The 7169-nt window shown below is 39.2% G+C and overlaps 1 long non-coding RNA gene across 1 annotated transcript; it reads left to right on the top strand.

Moving 5' to 3' along the window:
• Window positions 1-2098: 2098 nt before the first annotated feature.
• Window positions 2099-4592, top strand: LOC131019872 (uncharacterized). Its single transcript, XR_009100516.1, has 3 exons — window positions 2099-2436; window positions 3627-3687; window positions 4304-4592. It is a non-coding gene; the product is annotated as an uncharacterized LOC131019872 (long non-coding RNA).
• The last annotated feature ends 2577 nt before the right edge of the window (window positions 4593-7169 follow it).

The raw sequence follows: 7169 nt of genomic DNA, 5'->3' as shown, positions 1-7169 counted from the left end.
GGATCTCCGGTTAAGATGTCGCCCTTGTCTGCATCCTTCACAATCCAAATAAACTTCTGCTCACTCTTCTCCAACCCTTCACCATCAACCGCCACAGAAACGTTGCCTGGGATTCCATAGCTTCGGAACTTCAAAAGAGGACATCGGAGACGGTGGACACAGAGGCTTGCTGCTAACTGACTCAACCTAAACACTACGCTAGATTGACTCGCAATAGGACGAGATCTATTGTAACGTGTAAGCTAACCCAAGTCGTCTCTCAAGGAAGATCTTAAAGGGCTTTTAATTATATCGCAAGAAAGCAGTAAAGGTTGGATTTAAAACTGTAAACTTAAACTTAAAACTTAAACGTGAAAAGTAGACTTAAACATAAACTAAAACTTGTAAATTTAACTAGGCAAGAAACTAATAAATCCTAGACAAGAATTAAACGCTTAAAATAAATGCAACTTAAGAATTTAAATACTTGTAAATTAAAAGCTTCTAATCTAGGCATGAAACTAAAGTGCATAATTGAAATTAAAGCATAAACGTAAAGGAAAATCATAACCATGATGAAACAAAAGAAATTGAATTAAATACGAAATATCGTAAACTTCTTGAACGTGCAATCACTGTCACTCAATCATAATCCAAGAAGAAACTAAAAATAAAACCAAATTGAAATCTAACTAGAACAATAAATTTGAAAAGTTGAAGAAACTAAGAAAGCTTGAAAAACGCCTAAGTCTCGGCTGCCTTGCGGAAACTAAAGATTAGGGCAAAAGGAATGAATATTACAATGTATAATAGACCCTATTTATAGACTTCATTCCAACCCTAATTACCATCTAAATCGCCTTGCAAAACTAGACTCTTAAGGAAATAGAATCGTGCATCCAAAGGTAAGTCAAGCTGGATCGTGCTCTGCAAGTCATCTTAGCTCTGGCGAGAATTGGCTTACTCTGGAAATTTGGCTCTGGAAAGGTTTGACAGAGCTAAAAGTCAGCTCTGTAAAGTTCAAATCTGGCGAGAAAGGCAGAGCTGAAAGTCAGCTCTGTATATGTTGACTCTGGCAAAATATGTTGACTCTGTCGATCTTTAGCTCTGCTCTGTCAAGTTTACTCTGGCGCGTAAGTCAGCTCTGTCGAGTTTAGCTCTGCTCTGACAAATTTGTTCTGCTCTGGAGATTTCAACTCTGGGAGATGTAAGTTCAGCTTTGGAGATAGAAGTTCTGGTCTGACGATGTGAGCTCAGCTCTGTCATGCGCCTTTTCAGCTCTGGACACCAGATTGCGCCTACAAACGCCATTCTAACCCAGAAATCTCCAAAATCACACTCTTTCATCTATAAAATCTAAATCTCCTGCAAAGCATAAAACAAACCCATAACTGCACCAATTTTTAGAATATTTAACTCAAAACAAGCGCATGCAAACCCCTAAAATACGAATAATTAGGCATAAATCAACCCCCCCCACACTTGGCCTTTTGCTTGTCCTCAAGCAAAATCAGTATGAATTTTAGGAAGAGATTGATTTCAACGATGCTTATTTCCATCAAAACATTCAACAAAGTCAATTCAAAATTTTCCAATCAACACACATCTCTCGATCATTGTAACACCCCGTGTTTTGAGAAGCTATTTGTGCCCTAGCTCGAATTTAAATTGAGTTTTAAATAGTAGCTAGAGGAATTATGCACGTGGGCGAATAAATGAGATAAGAAATTTTTAGAGTTTAATAGGAGGCGATATTATTTTCTCGAGTCTTATAAATTCTCTTATTGAGAAACCTATCTTCGCCCTATATTTTTATTAAAATGTCTATGTGATATAAATATTTTACTTGGTAGAATATTCACATATGATTTATTGATGCATTGTTATTATGATGTTAGATATATCATAATAGAGATAATTTTTCCTCACATGAATAAATATATTTTCATGAGATATATTTTTCCCACATACTAAATAAGAGTTATAATTATTCAAGTATATATATATATATAGATATATATATATATATATACACACCTATCTCTCTTTCTCTCTCACTCTCTCTATCTCTCTCAATCTCTCTCACTCTTTCTCTCTCACTCTATCACCCTTACGCAGCACTAGCTCCCTCCCCACTCTCCCACATTATTCTTCTCTTTCCCATCAATGGAAATCACATGCACCATTAAAGAGCCCCTAAAAAGCTAATCTAACTAGCCAACTCATTCCTCCACACTTTAAGCTCACAAGCACATGCACACCTCTCTCTCATCTCCCTCCCTCTCTTATTCTTCTTTATTTTCAGCAGCCCTCCTCCTCCTCCTCACTCCACCACACTTCTTTTTCTTGTTCCACCAAATATAGTAAGAACTAAGGTTTCTTAAAGTGTTCATCTTCAAGCTCAAGCTCCAAGCATACTACGCATCATCTTCTACTCCACCTCCATTGATCTTGTTGGTAGCAACCTCAATCCTCCTCTTATGTTATATATATATTTTCTTGTGGTATAAGCATGTATATTGATGCATAATTGAAGCATGATGAGTTATTAGTGTGAAAATGCATGAGAATGGTGATGAAAGTATAGATCTATGATGATATGTGTATATGTTGTTGTTTCAACCATTTTGAGAAGTTTTCTTACGTTCTGGACTGATCAGTCGACGAGGTTTCCCTCGTCCAAAACTCTTCAAAATTTTACAGTGTGTCGATATATGTGTCTTGAGGACGCTGGTAAAATTTCAAGTCATTTGGACTTCTTTTACTACCTTTTTAAAATGCAAAACTTTTACTGCGCATGTCCACCGGAAATTTAGAAAGGCAGTCCCTAGAGTCACACTTTTCAGTAACTTTCAAAAACATTCAGCCTCCCAAATTTTTATGGTAGAAAGATACATGTATTATACTGATTTACACCAAATTTCAAACCATTTGGCCAATGTTTACTATTTTTCAAAAATCATAGCTTCCAGTCGTGCAAAACTGCCGAATCTGGTAGACTGTGGGAAAACACCCATATCTCGTAAACCACTTGGAGTTTTTCACTCTACTTTTTTTTAAATAAAACTAGACGCAGAAAGGTTTTCAACAGTGTAAGTCTCGAATCTAGGAGATTTCTGAGTCAAAACAGTTTATTCGTTAAAGTTGAGGCAGAGCAGAATGATAAACTGTAGGAGTCTGAAAATTTCTACTTTGTAATTGTTTTGAGGATTTTAAAGTTTTGGTGGATTAATACACCATGTTATGTCATGAAAATACTACTAGAAAATTTTATATTTATTTCCAAGCTTACGTGAATATTTGGGAATTTACTTACAAGGAAAAAGATTTCGAGTTCATAGGATTATTTTTTTTAAGTCATTTGACTATTGTGATAAATCGTGAAAATGTATTATGTGGAAATTGATTATTGCAAAGTATGAATGACTATTTGATGTTTATGAATGCTATTTACCTAGGATTGAGAGTCTTTTAATTGGATAAGATATCTAATTAAATTGAGAGGTCCAATTGGGTAAATAGTAGATAGGTTATAAGATGAGATTAAGCATATGATGAAAGCATAAGTATTGAGATATTAGTTAGATGAAATTCTAACTAGAGTTTATTTTGTCACATGACAATCTAAACCACGTGCGCCACCAAAGGTTCGAGTGACGGCCGGCGTTAGTACGACTCTGAGCATTACGTCATCGACCCCTGAGACAGGTGGGCTTTATTCTAACTCTATTATGGCTAGCTACCATGATAATGAGTTCAAATGCAAATTCTTATGAAAATGAAGCATGTTGAAGCATTATTGATGAATCTTATGAAAATGAAGCATGTTGAAGCATTATTGATGAGTATTATGAAAATTGTCAACTTGCCATATTTATTATTGATGAGAATGAGATATGGTATGTTGCCTCTATGAAAGACATGATTATGATCATGATGCAAGATATCGGCCTTTGACTGATTTATATGACAGTAAAGGTTTTGTGCGCAGAGGTGACCGTGAGCTGTCTCTAGTCGGCCGGTCACGGTGATTTGAAGGAGGCCTCCTTCTCTTCACCTTATATATATATTATATGAGTTCTCATAGTTGGCACATACCGTGAATATATAATGTCTGCAGACTAATGATATTATTATGATGATGCAAATGAGTTTATGACAGAAAAACATGAACAGGTATTTTTAATCTCAGTTAAATCCTGTTGATGCATTGAAAAGGGCAAGATTGACATATAGCTCTAAGAGCAACATTTCAATTATTTCCGGCATGAGTCCACTGAGTGCTTTTTGGTACTCAGCCCTGCATGTATTTCTAAATGTGCAGGTCTGGCTTGGCGCGAGGATGGGTGAAAGCTGTTGGAATTGTCAGTTGGCTGTGTCTTTCCTATGTCTCATATTTATCTTTATAAGCTTTGACTCTATAAGAATTTGAACTCCCTGCTATATGTCTTCACACATATAGTAACGCATCTCGCTGCATAACTCTGATGAAACTCTTTATTTAATTTGTTTATGTCTGTAATATCCCTTAAGGGAAATACTTCTCAGACCCTTGCTAAGTTTCAATGGCTTAATCATGTTTACCCAAGCTAGTAATTATTTTGGTCTTGAAATCCTTCTTTAAAATGAGTAAAGTTTGCAATTGCTTCCGCTAAAATAAGATGTATTCCTATTTCTTTCACTATTTCTTTTATTAGTCGTACGATACTTGGTATACGCTATCACTGGCTATATCGGGCTGCGACAGAGTGGTATCAGAGCAGCTCGTCTGCTCTGAGTATAATCTCTTATAGAGTCTTTTTTTTTTTGATTGAGTCTAAGCTAGAGTCTTAGACTAAAAGAGCTATGTCACTGACAAGAGCCAACACCCCATCTCCGCCAGCTTGACGAGGTATGCAAGTTAAAGTTTAAAGTTACTTATGAGCATGAGATATGCAATTGATAAGTTGATGATAATTATAAGTTGAGAAAGAAGCATGATTAGTACATGATGCAATATTATTGATATCTGGTTTTGATTGACTGGATAAGTAAGATGGTGGAAAATTTTTATTGGAATCAATATTGATACCGATGCACTACGAGAATCCTAGAGGAACACCGACAAACGAGTATGTTATTGAGTAATAAACGAGTAAGTCATTCTTGACTTAGTAACACGAGTTGTTATTCTAGCATGGCAGACGGATTCGACATAGTACAGGCTTTCTATGACTGTACTTTGGAGCACCACGAGACTATTGGAGAGTTCTTAGCACGCTTCCACCACAGGTGGATTGACGCCGTAGAGCATGGAGTCACGGCCCAGCAGGCCATGCAGATACTACCACATAGGATGCCACCCCACTGGCAGGCTTGGTGTCATTTTATCGCCCCAGACTTCTATAGCCCGTTGGCACCGGGAGGATTTGAGGTGCGATTCCCGGAGTACCTAACCATTCTGTTGAGCCGGTTCGTGATGTATGCGAACCCACCCTACTTTTACCTGACGGAGAGTGACACCCGAGAGGGTGAGGCAGAGAGTCAGCCTCAGGGTCTTTCTGAGACTGAGGATCCTTTTATGGCATTGGGACTAGACCTCCTTAGCTCCCAGCCGATTGATGACCCTATTCCTTCACTTTCTCAGGGCACTCTGCCCGAGGAGGAGATTTCTCCTATTGATATCTTGGTTACCCCTATGACCATAGACACCACTGAGGCCATCGATACCACCGAGCAGCTGATGAGCCCCATCCGTGAGACCCTCCCTGTTCCTCCCCTCCCTACGGTTGGAGAGGGCGAGATTGCTATGGCTGATGTTGATCCATTCGCACCAGGACCTTCACGACCCCAGGGGACAGCTAGAGACATGGAGGACGACACAGGATCAGTCCCGGTTGTTGGGACTCTCATCTCACAGCCCTTGGATCTTCCTAACATGGGCCAGGCCTTCGAGACGGACGTCCCTCGAGGAGATCCGATTCGAGAGAGAGCCGCCTTCGACCCTTTTCACCGTGCTGACTCTGACAGTGAGGATGGTGTGCCGTATGTGCCCCGATTGAGTGACGCTCGAGCAGATGTCGGTGCTGATGCTACGGAGGATGGGAGTGACGATAGTAGCCGGGGTGATGGTAGAGGTCATGGGTGGATATGGTTTTGATATGATGGTATTTGAGTAGAGATGTATATATATGGTAGCTTTGTCTAGATAGCCCTAGATTTGGCTAACAATGGATAGTTCCATCCCAGACCAGGGCTTGTACTTATTTTAGGCCCCTATAGTACACGGGTAACGGATAGTATCTGTACCCAGTTGTAGGGCTGCTTGTACATAGACGCAATATTGATGCAGTGGCTAGGTCTTTAACAGAGTAGTAGTTTGTACTGACCTATAGCAGTTTATAGATCATAGTATACATTTTGTACAAAAGAAGTCCTCGCTGAGGCAATTTTCACGGTATATACATGATGGCCCAAAGTGGCCATTTTTGACTAAATGAGAAATGTGATTACTTGTTTTGATGCATTGTTATGAAGTAGTTGTCAATTTGTATACATTGATTGAAAACCGAGTACTTTGATGCATTGAGTATACTCTATGTGATAATGTGTGAATATATACATATATATATGAGATGCATGATATGTTGTGAATTACTCAGCTATAAGATTAGAGTACGATGAGCCTTGTCACATAGAGGAACTTATCTTTTGACCCAAACTTGTAGATTGTCATAATGCCTCCACGAAGAGTGAACAGAGATACACCCGAGAATGAGGAAGAACCCAGAGAACCTACGCCGCCGCCTCCACCTCAAGATAGGAGAGTGGAAGAACTTTTCTTAAGACAGAACCCACCGACTTTCGCAGGCACGGGAGACCCTGCTGAAACGGAAGAATGGATTCGTGCTATGGAACGAATCTTTCGATTTTTGAGATGCAACGACGCACAACGTCTTATGTGCGTGTCTTACCAGCTGAAAGGAACCGCCGACTATTGGTGGGAAGCAAAGCAGAAAACTATGACCCCGGAGCAGTTAGATGAACTCACTTGGGAGCTTTTTAAGACTGCTCTGTGTGAGAAGTTCATACCTAGAAGCTATAGGAAAAAGAAGGAGATGGAGTTTACCACCTTAAAGCAAGGGAATAAAACTGTAGTGGAGTACGATCGACTATTCTGCGATCTGGCCCGATATGCACCGTATAGAGTG

This window comes from Salvia miltiorrhiza, chromosome 4 (assembly GCF_028751815.1).
Source record: "Salvia miltiorrhiza cultivar Shanhuang (shh) chromosome 4, IMPLAD_Smil_shh, whole genome shotgun sequence".
Lineage (NCBI taxonomy): Eukaryota > Viridiplantae > Streptophyta > Magnoliopsida > Lamiales > Lamiaceae > Salvia > Salvia miltiorrhiza.
This window is presented reverse-complemented; position numbering and strand designations above follow the sequence as displayed.